Raw genomic sequence first — 20,142 nt, 5'->3', positions numbered from 1 at the left:
GTAATTTCTTTGAGATAATGCCGTTTTTAAATAGTTTATTTGCTAGTTGCTTCACCTTTTTGTTTGCATTGTCAAGTCCATTCCCATTAGTTTTTTCATATGATGTGCTGTCATTAAGTTCATTCCGGAGTTTTTCTACATATTCATTTGCGTCTGTTATCACTATTCCAGAACCTTTGTCTGCAGGCCTTAATATTATACTGGAATCATTTAGTAACGTGTGCAATGCTTGTTTTTCTTGTCTTGTGATATTTGACTGTCCATTTTCTTTTATGCCATTTAGAATATCATTTTTGACTGCTTCTATATAAGCATCTAGCCACTTTTCTCTACCAGGTTCAGGAGTAAAACGGCTTTCTTTCTTTATCTCATATTCCTCCTTTTCATTTTTCCTTTCTTGATTTTCATCACTATGGAAATACTCTGCGAGTCGCATCCGTCTCTCCCATTCTGCTAGGTCACTGTGTATCTTAGATAAATCTACGTGTTTTTTAGACGGTACAAAAGATATTCCTTTGGATAATAGACTTGTTTCTGCTTCTGTTAACTTTCTTGAAGACAGATTTGTAACATTGTCAAGACTATTATTATTTGTTTCAATTGTGTCTTTTTTTGCTGGTTTATTTTCACCCTTGTTTTTAGTTCTTTTATCGTTTGATTTAAGTTTTTGTGTATCACACTCTTGCATTTTTCTATTTTTCTTATCTTGATCGTTCATTTTATGCCCTCTTTCTTCAAAATTGCAACAGGACTCCATTGTAAACCAATCTATTTGAACTTCCCTATTCATTCTCTCATATTCAGGAAGGTATTGATGTTTGTTTTGGTCCAATTTTATATGCAGTAAAGTGAAATGCTGCATTCTTAATCTTAGGAATATTTTTCGTTTTGTTTTTACTCCATTAAGTGGTTGGAATAGTAGTTTACTTGTAATATTTTGGTCGTCAGCAAATATGCATATTTCACTTAAAAATAGGGTTGCTGCTGCATATATTTCGGCTTCAGTTGCCCACGATTCAACTCTTCCGTCACTAAATGAATGATTTTCTATATGCTTTGTGATACTTCTATCTACGTATTCTTTGTAAACATCTTTTAAGTCCTTCATATGGTTATTAATTTTTTGTCTAACTATTTCGTGCTTGTTGTCATTGTTATATATTTTTTTGCAATACATCTGTAGAAACAGTTCCCATCCATGTGTATGGAACTTTCTTGAAAATTGTCTATTGTTACCAATGAAGATAAAAAATCTAACTTACAGTTTAACAGCTTGTATAATTTTTCATTCTTTTTCTGTGTAAGTTCAGCTAGCTTCCGTTTTGAAAACAGTTTATGGTCCTCATTGTTTAAATCTTCCACACATACATCGCTTTTTAGTTTGTTAATTTTCTCTTCACAAGCTACCAATGTGAGTTCCATGAGTTTCACCGACGCATCTTGTTTGATTTTTTCACACTTGTTTAGTATTTCATCGCTACAGTCTATCTGAATATTCCAGTTGATCTTGAATCCTTCTGGTACAATCCCATGTCTTCCACACTTTGATATAAAATCTTTATGTGACACATAACGTAAGTATTTTTCCATCTCTTGGCTATTGCAATCCAACACATCTTCCATTTTGTTTTTCGGAGTTAAAAAACATATAAGCTCAGTTGAATTATCCGAAGGGATATTAAAAAATTATAACTCTCTGATTATACTCCTTTAATTGACGTTTCGGCATAATGCCTTTATCAAAACATTGGAAATTATATGTTAACTACATTTTTACGTCTTTTGACTGCACAATTTAAATAACAAAGAAAAATGTTTTTAAACGTCAAATGACGTTGTACATGATGACGTCATAAATGGCGTTATATAAAATGGCGCCAAAAAATGTAAAAATTCGCCAAAAATGAAATGACGTTAAACACTTACATATTGTATCTTAATCCTATGTTAAATGTGTGCTTTATATATTTAATAAATTGATATTCTACAATAAAACAATCATCATCATATGTAATTATAATCTACCTTAACTTATTATCATAAATTAAATAGGGTAAACTTATTTAATGACTCTAATTATTTCAATCCATATCTATGTATAATATTCTAATGATATTTGATTAAATAATCATATATACTTGCTATTCTATATATCATATACACATTATGGACAAGATAAATTGCATAATTTTAATAATATGGATTAGGAATACGTTTAAAAAGAATATGTTCTGACGAAAACAAATACAGACATCGTAAAAAAGAACTAAAACAGAATCTACGAAAAAGAGGATATCCAAATAAATTTGTAAACCATGAACTATCCCAAGTTGATAATTTAAATAGGAAAGACTTACTTAAGAAGAAAGAAACAAATAAAACAGCCAACAAGAGAGTACCACTAGCTATAACTTATTCTAACAACCTTCCAAATATCCACTCAATAGTTCGAAAACATACAGACAAACTATATAAATCAGACAGAATGAAAAATATATTCCCAGACGTACCAATAGTTGCATACAGAAGAGATAGGAATATCGGTGACATTTTAGTTCATGGAAAAACAAACAAAGAAATAAACAAACGTTTTCAACTAATACCACAATCGTGTAAGACTAATTGTATAGTCTGTAAAATGTTGAAAAGAGGTTTTCATAACAACCCAAAAAGTGACATTCCAAACGAAGCAATAAAACAGAACTGTAACATTTATAACTTGGTGTACGGTATATTTTGTATTAAATGCCAAAAGATGGTATACGTCGGAGAGACAAGCAGATCATTAAAGGAACGTGCCAAAAAACACGAGGCTGACGTGCGGCTACGAAGAGAGAAACCAATCTCAGAACATTTCAATGGTGCTGGCCACAGAGTGCAGGATATGGGTGTATCAGTGTTAACACAAATAAGAGACAGTTCCCATTATTACAGACTTATTAAAGAATTGGAATTCATAAAGAAGTTTTAAACGCAATCACCAAATGGACTAAATACAAAAAATCAACTTGATGTCCTGCTACGGGAAACTATCTTGTAAAAAATATATGTGAATTTTTTTTTATATTAATCATCAACAAAAATGAATGTAAAAATAATAGTACTTTATGCAATTTATCTTGTCCATAATGTGTATATGATATATAGAATAGCAAGTATATATGATTATTCTATATCCAATAAATTCATCCAATCGGCATTCTTCATATGTACCACGTGACCGTCCAATATATTCCGGTATTGGATCCAAAAAGTCTGTATTTTTTCCATATTGGACAGTTGAGTACAAGTGCACTAAGCAATTGTTTTATAACGATAAAAGCCGTTACCGAGAAAAAGTATCCGAATGTACTATAATCGATTCACACAGGCGATATTTTGCTTGTATGTCTCTTTTTAATACTTTCCTATTGAAAATATGAGAGGAAATAAAAAAACGAATCGAGAATGTGATATTTAATTTTTTTTTATTGTTAGAAAAAAAATTGCAAAAGCAAGTGATATTGTTATTGCTAAAAATTGAAAACAAATATGCAACAGCAAAACAAAATGACAACTTTAATCCAATGTTAGCCTAATAACAACTAAGTTACAATGATATGCATTTCCATTTTCCATTTTCTGTTCTTCCATCCATTTATCGAAATGCATTTTAAACCACAGTATTTGTTGATAGCGTTTGTACACATGCTCACCATTCTGACCCAAAGGCCAAAACACAATTTACTAATTCGTAATCCTGTCGGAGCGAGTTGTTTTATTCCTATCGAAGTTAACAATTATGCATGACAAACACACAATCCGAAATACGTTTTGCCTTTTGGATTCGTTCAATGCTATCAAAATGGTATAATTTGCTACTAGATTTATTAAACACTACCACCTCCATATTGTTGTCCATAAAATGCAGAGTCTTGCTTATACTAGTATGTTTCGTCAGAGAATGACGTCACACGAGATACGTCATAAAAAGCGTAATCAATGAATGAAAATAAAAATACGGAAAGCTGGTTTGGTAATGAGGATATAGAATAAAAAGTTTATTAGACGTTTAAACTGTACAATACGTGATATATTTGGACTCGCACACAGTTTGAAGTCATATTGGACTCGCCTAACGGCTCGTCCAATATGACTTCAAACTGTGTGCTCGTCCAAATATATCTCCGTATTGTACAGTGAAACGTCTAATAACCTATAATTATTTAATCAAATATCATTAGAATATTATACATAGATATGGATTGAAATAATTAGAGTCATTAAATAAGTTTACCCTATTTAATTTATGATAATAAGTTAAGGTAGATTATAATTACATATGATGATGATTGTTTTATTGTAAAATATCAATTTATTAAATATATAAAGCACACATTTAACATAGGATTAAGATACAATATGTAAGTGTTTAACGTCATTTAATTTTTGGCGAATTTTTACATTTTTTGGCGCCATTTTATATAACGCCATTTATGACGTCATCATGTACAACGTCATTTGACGTTTAAAAACATTTTTCTTTGTTATTTAAATTGTGCAGTCAAAAGACGTAAAAATGTAGTTAACATATAATTTCCAATGTTTTGATAAAGGCATTATGCCGAAACGTCAGTTAAAGGAGTATAATCAGAGAGTTATAATTTTTTAATATCCCTTCGGATAATTCAACTGAGCTTATATGTTTTTTAACTCCGAAAAACAAACTGGAAGATGTGTTGGACTGCAATAGCCAAGAGATGGAAAAATACTTACGTTATGTGTCACATAAAGATTTTATATCAAAGTGTGTAAGACATGGGATTGTACCAGAAGGATTCAAGATCAACTGGAATATTCAGATAGACTGTAGCGATGAAATACTAAACAAGTGTGAAAAAATCAAACAAGATGCGTCGGTGAAACTCATGGAACTCACATTGGTAGCTTGTGAAGAGAAAATTAACAAACTAAGAAGCGATGTATGTGTGGAAGATTTAAACAATGAGGACCATAAACTGTTTTCAAAACGGAAGCTAGCTGAACTTACACAGAAAAAGAATGAAAAATTCTACAAGCTGTTAAACTGTTAGTTAGATTTTTTATCTTCATTGGTAACAATAGACAATTTTCAAGAAAGTTCCATACAAATGGATGGGAACTGTTTCTACAGATGTATTGCAAAAGAAATATATAACAATGACAACAAGCACGAAATAGTTAGACAAAAAATTAATAACCATATGAAGGACTTAAAAGATGTTTACAAAGAATACGTAGATAGAAGTATCACAAAGCATATAGAAAATCATTCATTTAGTGACGGAAGAGTTGAATCGTGGGCAACTGAAGCCGAAATATATGCAGCAGCAACCCTATTTTTAAGTGAAATATGCATATTTGCTGACGACCAAAATATTACAAGTAAACTACTTTTCCAACCACTTAATGGAGTAAAAACAAAACGAAAAATATTCCTAAGATTAAGAATGCAGCATTTCACTTTACTGCATATAAAATTGGACCAAAACAAACATCAATACCTCCCTGAATATGAGAGAATGAATAGGGAAGTTCAAATAGATTGGTTTACAATGGAGTCCTGTTGCAATTTTGAAGAAAGAGGGCATAAAATGAACTATCAAGATAAGAAAAATAGAAAAATGCAAGAGTGTGATACACAAAAACTTAAATCAAACGATAAAAGAACTAAAAACAAGGGTGAAAATAAACCAGCAAACAAAGACACAATTGAAACAAATAATAATAGTCTTGACACTGTTACAAATCTGTCTTCAAGAAAGTTAACAGAAGCAGAAACAAGTCTATTATCCAAAGGAATATCTTTTGTACCGTCTAAAAAACACGTAGATTTATCTAAGATACACAGTGACCTAGCAGAATGGGAGAGACGGATGCGACTCGCAGAGTATTTCCATAGTGATGAAAATCAAGAAAGGAAAAATGAAAAGGAGGAATATGAGATAAAGAAAGAAAGCCGTTTTACTCCTGAACCTGGTAGAGAAAAGTGGCTAGATGCTTATATAGAAGCAGTCAAAAATGATATTCTAAATGGCATAAAAGAAAATGGACAGTCAAATATCACAAGACAAGAAAAACAAGCATTGCACACGTTACTAAATGATTCCAGTATAATAATAAGGCCTGCAGACAAAGGTTCTGGAATAGTGATAACAGACGCAAATGAATATGTAGAAAAACTCCGGAATGAACTTAATGACAGCACATCATATGAAAAAACTAATGGGAATGGACTTGACAATGCAAACAAAAAGGTGAAGCAACTAGCAAATAAACTATTTAAAAACGGCATTATCTCAAAGAAATTACAACAATACTTGATACCAAAATATCCATCAAGAGGGAAACTCAAAGGAAATCCAAAAATACATAAAAAAGGCAACCCGTATAGAACAATCGTAAATGGCATTGGAACAAGTACTGAAAGAATGGCAGAGGTAGCAGAAAAGGAGCTAGAAACCTATGTTATAGAAACACCAAGCTATATAAGAGACACCACAGCATTTTTAAACGCTATAGAGAGGGAAATAACTACACCATTACCAGAAGGAATTATCTTATACTGTTTTGATGTTGTCAAGTTATACCCATCGATTCCAAAAAAAGAGGGCCTAGAGGCGTGCAAACAAGCTTTAAATGAACGCTGTACTAAGACCATCAACACTGAAGCGGTGATTGAAATGATTGAAACTGTTTTAGAAAATAATGTGATCGAATTTTGTGGACAAGAATACAGACAAAAAGAGGGAGTAGCTATTGGATCGAAACTTGGGAGAAATTATGCCTGTTTTTACATGAGAAAATGGGATGAACAATTATCTGAATACAATAAACAACCAATATTCTATAAACGTTTCATAGATGATGGGTTTGGACTATGGACACATGGAATTGACGAACTCATGAAATTTTTCGACTATGCTAACAAAATACATGAAAACATCAAAGTAGAATTAAGATGGAACACAACACAGATAGATTTCTTAGACACAAAAATTCAACTAGAAGATAATAAAATAACAACTGATTTATACTCAAAGCCAACCGATAAACATCAATATGTCCAATATGACTCAGACCATCCAACAAATGTGAAGAAAGCAATACCCTATGGATTAGGAATACGTTTAAAAAGAATATGTTCTGACGAAAACAAATACAGACATCGTAAAAAAGAACTAAAACAGAATCTACGAAAAAGAGGATATCCAAATAAATTTGTAAACCATGAACTATCCCAAGTTGATAATTTAAATAGGAAAGACTTACTTAAGAAGAAAGAAACAAATAAAACAGCCAACAAGAGAGTACCACTAGCTATAACTTATTCTAACAACCTTCCAAATATCCACTCAATAATTCGAAAACATACAGACAAACTATATAAATCAGACAGAATGAAAAATATATTCCCAGACGTACCAATAGTTGCATACAGAAGAGATAGGAATATCGGTGACATTTTAGTTCATGGAAAAACAAACAAAGAAATAAACAAACGTTTTCAACTAATACCACAATCGTGTAAGACTAATTGTATAGTCTGTAAAATGTTGAAAAGAGATTTTCATAACAACCCAAAAAGTGACATTCCAAACGAAGCAATAAAACAGAACTGTAACATTTATAACTTGGTGTACGGTATATTTTGTTTTAAATGCCAAAAGATGGTATACGTCGGAGAGACAAGTAGATCATTAAAGGAACGTGCCAAAGAACACGAGGCTGACGTGCGGCTACGAAGAGAGAAACCAATCTCAGAACATTTTAATGGTGCTGGCCACAGAGTGCAGGATATGGGTGTATCAGTGTTAACACAAATAAGAGACAGTTCCCATTATTACAGACTTATTAAAGAATTGGAATTCATAAAGAAGTTTCAAACGCAATCACCAAATGGACAAAATACAAAAAATCAACTTGATGCCCTGCTACGGGAAACTATCTTGTAAAAAATATATGTGAATTTTTTTTTATATTAATCATCAACAAAAATGAATGTAAAAATAATAGTACTTTATGCAATTTATCTTGTCCATAATGTGTATATGATATATAGAATAGCAAGTATATATGATTATTTAATCAAATATCAGTAGAATATTATACATAGATATGGATTGAAATAATTAGAGTCATTAAATAAGTTTACCCTATTTAATTTATGATAATAAGTTAAGGTAGATTATAATTACATATGATGATGATTGTTTTATTGTAAAATATCAATTTATTAAATTTATAAAGCACACATTTAACATAGGATTAAGATACAATATGTAAGTGTTTAACGTCATTTCATTTTTGGCGAATTTTTACATTTTTTGGCGCCATTTTATATAAAGCCATTTATGACGTCATCATGTACAACGTCATTTGACGTTTAAAAACATTTTTCTTTGTTATTTAAATTGTGCAGTCAAAAGACGTAAAAATGTAGTTAACACATAATTTCCAATGTTTTGATAAAGGCATTATGCCGAAACGTCAATTAAAGGAGTATAATCAGAGAGGCACGATAAGATGATTAAAATTTCGTCGCCGGGCGTGAACATCCAATAACACTAATCTTTGTTTATTTACAAATCTTTGATCATCATCACACTTTTTTACTGCAAACATTTGCTGTAAACAAAATGTTTAACATTGTATCTTGTGACAATTTGCTCATTATTTATCATCATTATCCTATTAACATCATAATCATTATCGTTTTCAAATAATAACCCAAATACAAAATATGAGTAATTGCTTGTATTTGACAGGACTTCGAAATACAAATAAAAATTATTCTGACGACTGTATGTGTTCCATTTTCAACGGAGATCGACCTCAATGGCAACGCTCAGTTGATGAATCTAGAGACGACTTTAGACGGTGTAACATCCTTGCTCAGATGTCTAAAGAACCCAAACGATAATATGTAATGATGTAGGGCATATACTTATCAATACTAAACACGCACAAGTATGGCATGTAAAAAGTACAAATATATTTATAACAATAAGGCGGAAAGTATATAACTAAAATCATGAGTTAAGCCCAAGTCTCACTATTGCTGGTAGAGCCCTGGTCCACCCCGGTTTGCTATCGCCGGTCGACCAGCAAGAACCTGGATGATTCATATAAATTATTTAACGCGGTCACAATATTTCCCGGTGCCGCCCCGGTTGATGCCGGTCAACAGCCCGGCAGAGTCCCAGTCAACCCCGCATTGGCTACGGTTCATCCCGGTTAAGCCCCGGCAGAGCCCCGGTTGTCACCGGGTATGCCCCGGTTGAGCCCCCATTGAGCATTAGACCCCATTAACGCTACGGCAACGCCACGGTTTAACCCCGGTCGTCGCCGGTAATACCCCGGTGGAGCCCCGGTGAAAGCCGGTTAACTTATGTACGGTAGCTATACCAGGACTATGCCGGCATTCACCGGGGCGTTGCCGTAGCTATGACGAGGTCTACATGGGCCCCGGTGGAGCTACGATGCCATCCCGTTTGTTCCCGTTGCCACGCCGGTGGTTGCCGGTCCTTGTCGGAGACTCCCGGTTCATCCCGAAGGTATTTAACATTTTAATACTTTCTCGTTGAAGCCCCGGTTCATCCCGGTAGAGCCCCTGTTCATCCCGGTAGATGCTGGATCACGCACCGGGGCTCCGCCGGCGTCATAGTGAGACTGGGCCTTTACGGTTTGAATAAACTGATCCCCGCCGATGCCCAAAGTACACACAGGACGCCCAAAATGGCCATCAATCACGTTGAGTTGCTTAAATATGATAAATGTAGAATTGTGCAACATTAATTTGTTTAAAGAAGCTGCTATTATCTGCAAGATTCATCCACCACCACCAATGAAGAGAAGTGTACATGACTTCACGTACACCCCATACAATAATCGGAAATAATGAATGATTCAGGTAAAAGCGCGAGCGGGATTCGCAACCCTAACTGCATATGACGAAACAATTTTACCAGCTATACTTCACCGACGTCAACATCTAACCAGTCCCACCAAAACGAAATAATAAGTTATCGTAAAATAAGCATAATATTTTAAAATTAAACGTTTATTACGTAAGCAAACAAAAAAGTAAAATACTGACATTTTAACATACCAATATTTCAATAATTATGCTGGAAGTACTCTCAAGGAAGTTTGACAATATACAATACACATACACAATATGAATTAAAAAATAATCAGAATAATCAAGAAAACTTAGCTGCTTCAGACTGAAATGAAAATACACACATAGACTTGTTATGTTAATAAATCGACATACCGGTTCGGAATCCATTTTTAACTTATTGGCGGGTGCACACAGCAGCGGATAATATGCCAGGTTAAAAATAGATTTTACATTCGTTGATGCGGATTTTGACACCCGACGCATATATACACGTCGCTCTTGGTTACAGAAAAATTCCCACGCACGGATTTCAACCGTCTTTGTTTACAATCAATTAAGTGCACGTGTACTGGAATTGGTATAGCGTTTTTTAAAGGCGTATGTCCAGCGCGTGTGCCGGGAAAACAGGGCTTAATGTATTTTTTTATTCAGCTCTATAATATTTATATCAAATCTGTATGAAACAATGTCGGTGAACATTCATCCGGTGTTATTTTTTTAAAATATTGAGGCGTTCATTAATTATGGATATAAAACGGAGCATTAATCCGAATACATGTATAAAAAACACCGGGCGTATTGCATATTAGTTCGGAGACATGACTCCCAAATGACCAACAGCTGTTTCATATGCAAACGAGATTAACACGAAATACCTACCTATCTATAATAAAGTTTATATGCGTACTTCAATATAATAGTTTTATAGCATTTCAGGTAGTGCAATATAAGTGTTTTCTTATGAAAGAGCTGTTGGTCATTTGGGAGTCATGCTATGCTGTACATATACATGCAAACCTTAATTTAGATTAAGCAAAATATTTGTCAGTAGGTATTTGTCAAGATCCATAAGAGTAAAAAACATACGTGACGTAAGAGAGTAATCGTGCGCAGCGAGACTTGCTCATATAGAATTGAACCTTTAATTGCTTTCTTTCGAAATAATTTCATGTCCCCAAACTAATATGCAGTTTGTCGGCAGGTTTTTTGTATAATTCTACAGTAAAATGATTAATACCGTCGAACGCCTTATATTACACACACTAACTGTTGGCTTTAAGGACGCGATAAAACATATAAGAATAAAAAATAATAATATAACAATTAATAAAAAAGATAACTATTGATTTCCTCAAGTGAAGATGTTTTCCAAAATATTCGCACCAATGCAGAATTTATTCAAGACAGTTCATTCGCAAAAAACCTTATAACATAGGAGAGAGCTGTTTATCATTTGGAAGTCAGGTCCCAACATGTGTTTTAAATGGAACTTAGTTCCAAAAAGGGGGTTAACGCGTTTTAATTCAAAAATAAATGAATTCAAAGACATCAAACGCGTCGAGATAATAAAATAATATTGATTTATGTTATAAAGACGCGCAAATCAGTATATGTTTTAATGAAAAATTACAAGGCAATTAATGCAAACAATGGGAAAGTATTGACCCACTGAGAAAAAAATACGTCAGATTACGACTCATGCATTGCAGTATATGTATTTTTAAAGTGCCATCCTACGATATTTGACAAGTACGTTTTAAAAATTATTGGTGAGGCGGGGAAGGTGGAGGCGGGCGTATATTAATAACCCGATACGGTAAATACATGGACATTTATTACAAATAAAAAAAATGAAATTTAATTTTATTTAAAAAATAGTAAATTTTAAATTTAATGTTGTTTGCTTGATAATTTTATGTAATGCTCGTTGGTACCAATGTATTTATGAGAAAAATTATGTTGTACATTCTGTGTTAGTCTTATACACAAAGAAACATGTACAGGTTTCTGTACTGAATATCTGCTGAAATTCTACATTTAAATTGAGATAAACTTTGAAATATTTCAGGCCGTGGTAAACTTTCTAATTGAACAGTTCATGTATACCTTTGCCATAATCTGAAATTGTTAGTATGTTTCTAAATCAAGTATCAATTTGAAATTAATACAAAAACTATAGGTTGAACGAAAAAATGATTTATTGATATTTAACTGTCCCGGCGATGTTCTCTCTATTCCTAAACTGATCTATTTCTTAATAAACTGTTACCAAATAAAATTTATAATTTTAAGATTGAACTGCAAACAGAAAACACATATATTTATTATGCTTTCACTTATTTTTGATGCATAATATATGAAAGACATTTTGAATTCAAATCTGCGATAGAGGCTCAAACGCATTCTTTTCAATGTGGATGTCCCCATCTTTTATTTTAAGCGTTTACTGGTATGCTTGTGACACCACATGCCGGCACATGTGTAGACAGGATTATAACGATAAGATGCGTAATCTTTATCACTTGACTGAAATATAGGTTGCCGCAATGACACGAATCTTTGTTGCAGCACGGCAAATATTACGTAAAATCCAACTTGTGCCGTGCTGCCCGGGTGTTCGCCAAAGAAATAATTGATCCAAATAGACCAGTGCGTGATGGCCAGTGAAACATTAATGTGCACTGGTGTACGATTAATAAATTAATAATTTGTATTCTGCATAAAACGGACACAATTAAAACCTCATCTAAAAATAGTTCTCTACGCCCCGCCTACTCGTTTACGGCAGTGATTAACTCCGCCTTTTCATTCGTATTCCCCACTGACATCGACTGCGCATGTGTAGAGATTAATTAATCGCTTGAAGAGATGAATTCATCCCTTGCGCTGCGTTGCGATGAATTCATCCCTTCTAGGGCTTAATTCACCGCAATTAACCCCTAAAAACCACTGGAAAAGGTTTAATACAGATTAATTCGGATGAAAAGGGGTGAAAACGGATTGATCCTTAAAAATCGGCTGAATGAGGGTTATTTTAAGGGATTCTAAAAAGATTAATCCTAGAACAAAATCCCTAACCCCACTGTATACACTCTAAAATTACGCAATAAATCGCTATGTTATATCTTAAATGTCCACTAATTTCCTTTGTCATATAGGATGCTATGCACAATATTTTTATCATTTTGAACAGTTCGACACTTACTAAAATTTTGATAAAAATCATTCATATCCACTATTAAGTGTCAACAATATATCGGTTACAAGAACGCCATGTTTGTGGCTATGTATATTTTCATACCCTTGTTGTACAGTATGTGTTTTGTTATTCCACAGTATTTATAGAGTTTGCAAACACCAATGCAGCACATACATTCGCAAAATGGAGTGAATTGAAATACTTCAACAACGCATGAAGCAAATAAGGTATATAAAAAGCAAACTGGTCCCTGTACAAAATAATTAATTTAACGGTACACGTTCATGATGTTGTATGTCAATCTAAGAACGATGCAGACGATTCTAAATGTGAAATAAATGAATTAGGATGTACAAAATATTTTTCGGTACACGCTTCTTTACATTAACCACACTACACCAATACCAACGTTACCAAATATCGTCTACTTTACAGTAAATAGAAAAATTAATCGTTACAAAGAATCCTTCTTATGTTGATCGACGGTCGGCCCACCAAAGTGTAAACTTTATGGATAATATTACATTAGTTGAGATATCATGTAGCATTCGAATAAATATAACACACATGGGTAGTTTCAAGGTGGACGGAAAAAAGAACTGACCGACAATTTTAATATTTTTTTCAGCATCGGGGTTGTAGTGGTGAAAACTCTTTACATCAAAGAATACACAGTGTGCAGTGGTGTAATTACGAGCAATACCGTTGCATATGTAATGCTAGTATATAATTGTGGAAAACAAAATCGTGATCAGGCGGCGTAATAATTAAGATTTGACGAGTTGACAACCACATATAAATTTGATTAGAATATTCATTATAATTATTGTATTGACTTCCGTTTCTTACATTCTGTCAGAAGGTAAGAAAACGGTTATTGTATTGACTTCCGTTTCTTACCTTCTGTCAGAAGGTAAGAAAACGGAAGTAAATACAATAATTATAGTTTTAGTTATAAAGGATAACGCTTATATTGCTTTGAAATCGTCTACACGTGACTTACACTGTATATATTTTTAAATGTTAAATGTAGTAACATGTCTATATTCCTACCTACAATTCTAATTTTGTCACTTCATTTGTCACCCATCAATTCTGATAAAAAACATTTATGTGTTGTAACACTTTCTAGAGGACAGTATGAGCAACAGTAACTGGTTTTTATAGACAGAGGTGTTGCTATTGCAATTATTTTCACTCAGATGCCATTAAATATTTAAACGCATTTACCGCCCAACATGTGTATGCAACCTAAGTGTTCCACTAGGCTATAAACTGTATAATAATTATAATACGCACGTATGCTATTTTGACACTCGTTTGGCATTGTTTGGAAATTATGGTTATCTGACACTCGTTTGGTATTATTTGGAAATTATGATTATTTGACATTCGTTTGACACGGTTTGGAAATTTAAAGAAAATATATTTATTATATACATTGATTATTTTAGAATAACACAATATTGACTGACAATCGCAACACAAAACTATTTGCTACACTGAATATATCGAGTGACTCCATCATGCGGTAAATATGTTATCATCCACTGGAAACATGGCAGTAATATAACTAAAAAACTGTAAAATATTCATGCACATTTAAAAGTTAAATTGTATTGAACAAAATGTTGTCTAATTATAAACATGCTTCTTAAGTAGATTCAGAAACAACAACTGTATGTTAATAGTTCGTTCTAATACTGCATCAGTTTAGTTGCATTAAAAAGTCAGCTATTTAATGTTAAACAACTAAAAGCTGTCAGGTAAAGTCTGTGCTTTAAAGTGTCTTTACGACAGAAATTCAAATTAGTTTTTCACTTCCCAAAAGTGTATAAAAATAAACAGTATTATGTGAATATACCAATTTATCACTTTTCTCAGATTTCTTGTAATATTATCCCGTTGGAAATCGAGAAAACGGTCGATGTAAACCTATTTACTGTGACCGTGTTTTTCGTGTCTTGAAGTTGTCACATGTTTATTCTTTAATCGTTTCTTCAAATTAATTGTGTGCGTTATGTAAAGAAATAGGAGTGGATTTTAAATGGTTATTCTTGTATTAATTTCCCACTGTGAGCACATACGTTCAAGTAATTTGCTCCTTGGGGTCAAACAAATGATTCGATAAACCATGTCATGAGAATTATAAGCAATATCATTGTGTTGTCACAATTTTCGCCCAGATGAGAAAAAATCGAGTAATACAACACTTCCCAAAATATTTCAGCGGACAATTATTTTTCCAGAACAAGAATTGTATCAGGTGCATAATGCAGGAATATCCGTCCCTTTGGGCCTTACAAATGTTGTCGAAATAAACTTAATTATTATTAGAAATAATCCATTCGTTAATGCCAAATCGTCTAGAGAAAAAAATTATCGCACGTACGTTGTGAGATCGATATGAGAAAATATTTATAAGAACGCGTCGTTTAAAGTAGATGTGTTGATGATGTTTTAGATATAAGTTCAATGGATTGATTAAAACATTAACTTTTTTAAAGTCCATCGCCATTATATTATACCACCTACACGTTAACACCACAACATGCTGGGTAATATGAATATAGAAAAATAGCAATTACACATGAGGAATGTGTGACAAAGGTCCATAAACACGTTTAATCCACCGGTTAACGATTGGGCAAAAAACTAACAAAAACGTTCAAAATTTCATAAAAGTGATTTATTTGATGAACAAAAAGTTGTTATAAAAGTTTAATACAATATCAACACATATTTTAACTCGACACATATTTTCAGAAGAGAAAGTCTTGTCCTCAAGTCGTTTATTTAAACGATATTACAATAAAATGAAATAGTCGGAAAATATCATATTAATTTTGCAAAAAACGAGTCAAAGTGCCGCTTATGTTGAAAAGCAACTGCACCCAAACATTTTCAAAAGCTTCAATTTAAAGTTATTTCTTCTCAAGTCCGAACATTTTGATCGCAATAATAAAATAAGAGGTATAGGCAATACATGTTGGACAATGTTATATGCAATTGTAATGCAAACAAAACGACGCTTATTATAAAATAACAAGACATTCGCAGCTGCTGCAGTGCATCACATGTAAATGTGCATGTATGCAAACTAGTATAAATGAAGAAGTATTTCGAGTAAAATACTTTTTTTTCTTTAAAAGTGTTGTACTTTATGCGGTTTCTAATTGACTTCATTACCTAGAAATTGCGCGGCAGAAGCCGACGCGTATCCCCACGCCGCATGTTTGACCCAAGGGCGCCCAAGGGTTGGTAATGGGGCCATGCATGGTTGATATTGACCGCATTGCCAAAAGAGGTGTTTAGTATCAATTTGAAGTAAATGGGTGTAGCAATAAAGAACTTAATGTAAAATAACCTAAAACATTGAGTGAAAATCTCTGACCCAGCCCCACCAAAACCCTCATAACTTTTCACCCAAGGGTCAGATCAAAATTCCAAAAAGTGCACTGTCGCACATACAGTATACTCATGGCTACCATGTGTGTAAGTTTCAAGGTTCTAGTGCTAATAGTGTAGGAGGAAATAATGGCCAGGACGGACGGACAGACGGCGGAGACAACCACATAATAGATTCAAAATCTTAACACAGACCCTAAGTTCAAGGTCAAGTTCACAGTGGTCAAAATTCCATGCGCATGGAAAGGTGTTGTCCAGATACACAAGCATACCAAATATGAAAGCAATATCTGAAGTAACACAGCAGGTATGAGCCTTTTTCGAATTGCGATCGCAGATTTCCAAACCTGAAAACTGTCCCCAATTTCAAGGTCAAGGTCACAAGGGTAAACATTGTTTGTGCATGGAAAGGTGTTGTCCAGATACACATGTATACCAAATATGAAAAGAATAATTGAAGGGAAACAGTAGTTATGAGCCTTTTTCGAATCGCGGTTGCAAATTTCAAAACAAGAAAAATGATCCAAAGTTCAAGGTTAAGGTCATAGAGTAAAAAAGTGTGTGCGCATGGATAGATGTTGTCTAGATACACATGCATACCAAATATGAAAGCAATATCTGAAGGGACACTGTAGTCATGTGCCGTTTTCGAATCGCGGTCGCAGATTTCGAAACCGGAAAACTGACCCCAAGTTCAAGGTCAAGGTCACAGGGGTCAAACATGTTGTGCGCATGGAAAGGTGTTGTCCAGATACACATGCATACCAAATATGAAAGCAATGTTTGAAGGGACACAGTAGTTATGAGCCTTTTTCGAATCGCGGTTGCAGATTTCAAAACCTGAGAACTGGCCCCAAGTTCAAGGTCAAGGTCACAGGGGTAAAACGAATTATGCGCATTGAATGGTCTTGTTCAGATACACATGCATACCAAATATGAAAGCAGTATCTGAAGGGGCACTGTAATTATGACCCTTTTTCGAATCCTGGTCGCAGATTTCAAAACCTAAAAACTGACCCCAAGTTCAAGGTCAATGTCATAGGGGTACAAAATTGTGTGCACATGGATAGGTGTTGTCTGGATACACATTCTTACCAAATATGAAAGCAATATCTGAAGGGACACAGTAGTTATGAGTCTTTTTCGAATCGCGGTCGCAGATTTCGAAACCTTAAAACTGACCACGAGCTCAAGGTTAAGGTCACAGGGGAAAATTTTGTATGCGCATGAATAGGTGTTGCCTAGATACACATGCATAACAAATATGGAAGCAATATATGAAGGGACACAGTAGTTATGAGCCTTTATCGAATCGCGGTCGCAGGAAAATCTCTGACCTGGCCCCACCCCAACCCCCATAACTTTTGACCCAAGGTTCAGATCAAAACTCCGTCGCTGTCACCGTCGCACATATGCTCATAGCTACCATGTGTGTAATTTTCAAGGTTCTGTGCTAATAGAGTAGGAGGTAATAGTGGCCAGGACGCACGGACGGACAGACGGACGGCGGAGATGACCACAATATCCCCACGCTTTTCAAAAAGCGTGGGGATAATTATAAAGGGTTTATTCAAAATTGGTTCGAAAGTAAACCATTACTTGAATTCATATCTAGATAGTGCATATCCGCGCGGATCTATACTGCTTGTGTACATTTTTGACTCTTGACGAATTCTGCCAGATTGAAAAGATGTTTATTAAAATATTTAAATGACTAAGTGCGACGCAACTTATTGTGTAGTGCATTCTTGAGTGTAGTGTGGCTATCCCCGGTAGCATGCAATATTTACTCGAGAGGAGAGATAAACTGTTGTTTCAATCAGATTTCTTATATCTAAAGCAAGTGTCGAATCGCAAACAATACACAACAAAACATAAATAAAAAAGGCAAAACCCTAAATATAACAATACTTTAATCTCGTATTTGATTTGAAATAGCAACTGCATCGCTCCGGCCGTTTTACTCGTTTACAGGGCAAGTCGAACAATTACCCTATTTTGTTCAGAACTGAAATTCATGACCAAACATAATTTTCGTTGTCCGTGCAAATTCAGGAAATGGTTCGTTTCTTTTGTAATTTACCGAAGACCCCATTGGATTTCGTGGAAATAGGAAGCTGCGTTCCATACACATTGATTATCCATTATTAATGTTGATACTCCGAATATTTGATTATATGTCTTATCGGAAGAAACTTGTTTGCACGTTCGGAGCAAGTCTGTGTCTGATTCAGACTGGTTGCATTTTGTTATGTTTTTATTTGAGTCTCGCTCTGTAAAAAGTTCGTTCCTGCATGTGCTTAAAGTGTCGTCCCAGATTAGCCTGTGCAGACCACACAGGCTAATCATGTACTAGACTCGCCACTTAATCTGGACTTTCGTCAAGAACAGACTTCATTAAAACGAAAACAAACAATAAAAGCGGAAAGTGTCATCCCTTAGTTGCCTTAGCAGTCCGCACAGACTAATCTGGGACAACACTTTACGAACATGCATTTAAATCCCTTTTTACACAGCGCGGCCAATTTAAATGCGTATTTGCTCACACAGTTGGTGTAGATTGCAATTCATTTATACAATAGTTGTACAATGAAATTGATTTTTATATTGAAAATAGTATAGATGATATAATTCAATTGGGAGCCGTTTAATTAAACGCCACATTTTAAGATGCTCGTTCCACGCTCAGAAAGATATTAAGGGATATCGTAATTTAGCAACGTACTTTGTTGTGAAAACATTTTAATTATAAACTTCAATTGTGTAATGTGTATGCCAACAGAAAAAAATACTTACTGAAGAAGTCAATCATTCTTATGGTTCGCCTTAAAACACATATTCAAAGGATTGTTTAATAAAGGTATACATTTGTATTCTGTTTTTTTAAACAGTATATTTCTTCATTAACAAACAAGGGGGACATGCAGTCAGTTATACCACTAATATCTTACTATATATAGTCAGGTATATATAAATAGAACATGGCCTGTTCAGTGAACATAGTAAGAACATGGTCGATGCTATATCAATTATGTCACTGAAAGTAAAATCGAGAAACTATTATCATCAATGTAAGTAATAGATACAGCATTATTTTATCAAATACAAAGAGGGCATAGTAAGCCTTATATCATTCAATTTATATGTAAACATATACAGCTGTATGCTGTATGTATCTCGTTTAAAATAGTGATTAGTTACAATCTTCAATATCATGTATAAAAAATGAACCAAGAGAAACTCACTACCGACCTAGTTACACTTTGAAATGGCCAAAAGAAGCTAAACAAGTTATCATTTTACCACCGTACGTTGTGTAACAGCAAGAAGATGCTGTTCGGCACATTAAACCTGCTACATATTTTAGCTTCGTACTGAGACAACTGGGCTAACTGTATGTGCGTTAAGTGGCGTCCCTCATCCCAGATTAGACTTTGCACAGGGGCAACACTAGTAACATAAATTGGATTTACGTGTAAACAAAATATTACACAGAAACGGAAAACGTCAACCCTGATTAACCTGTACGGACTGCACAGTGTAATCTAGGACGACGTTTAACCCACATGCATTAAGTTCTGGCTTCCCAATTCGACGCTCATTCTTTGAG

The sequence above is a fragment of the Dreissena polymorpha genome, chromosome 8 (assembly GCF_020536995.1).
Source record: "Dreissena polymorpha isolate Duluth1 chromosome 8, UMN_Dpol_1.0, whole genome shotgun sequence".
NCBI lineage: Eukaryota > Metazoa > Mollusca > Bivalvia > Myida > Dreissenidae > Dreissena > Dreissena polymorpha.
Note: the sequence above shows the minus strand (reverse complement) of the source record.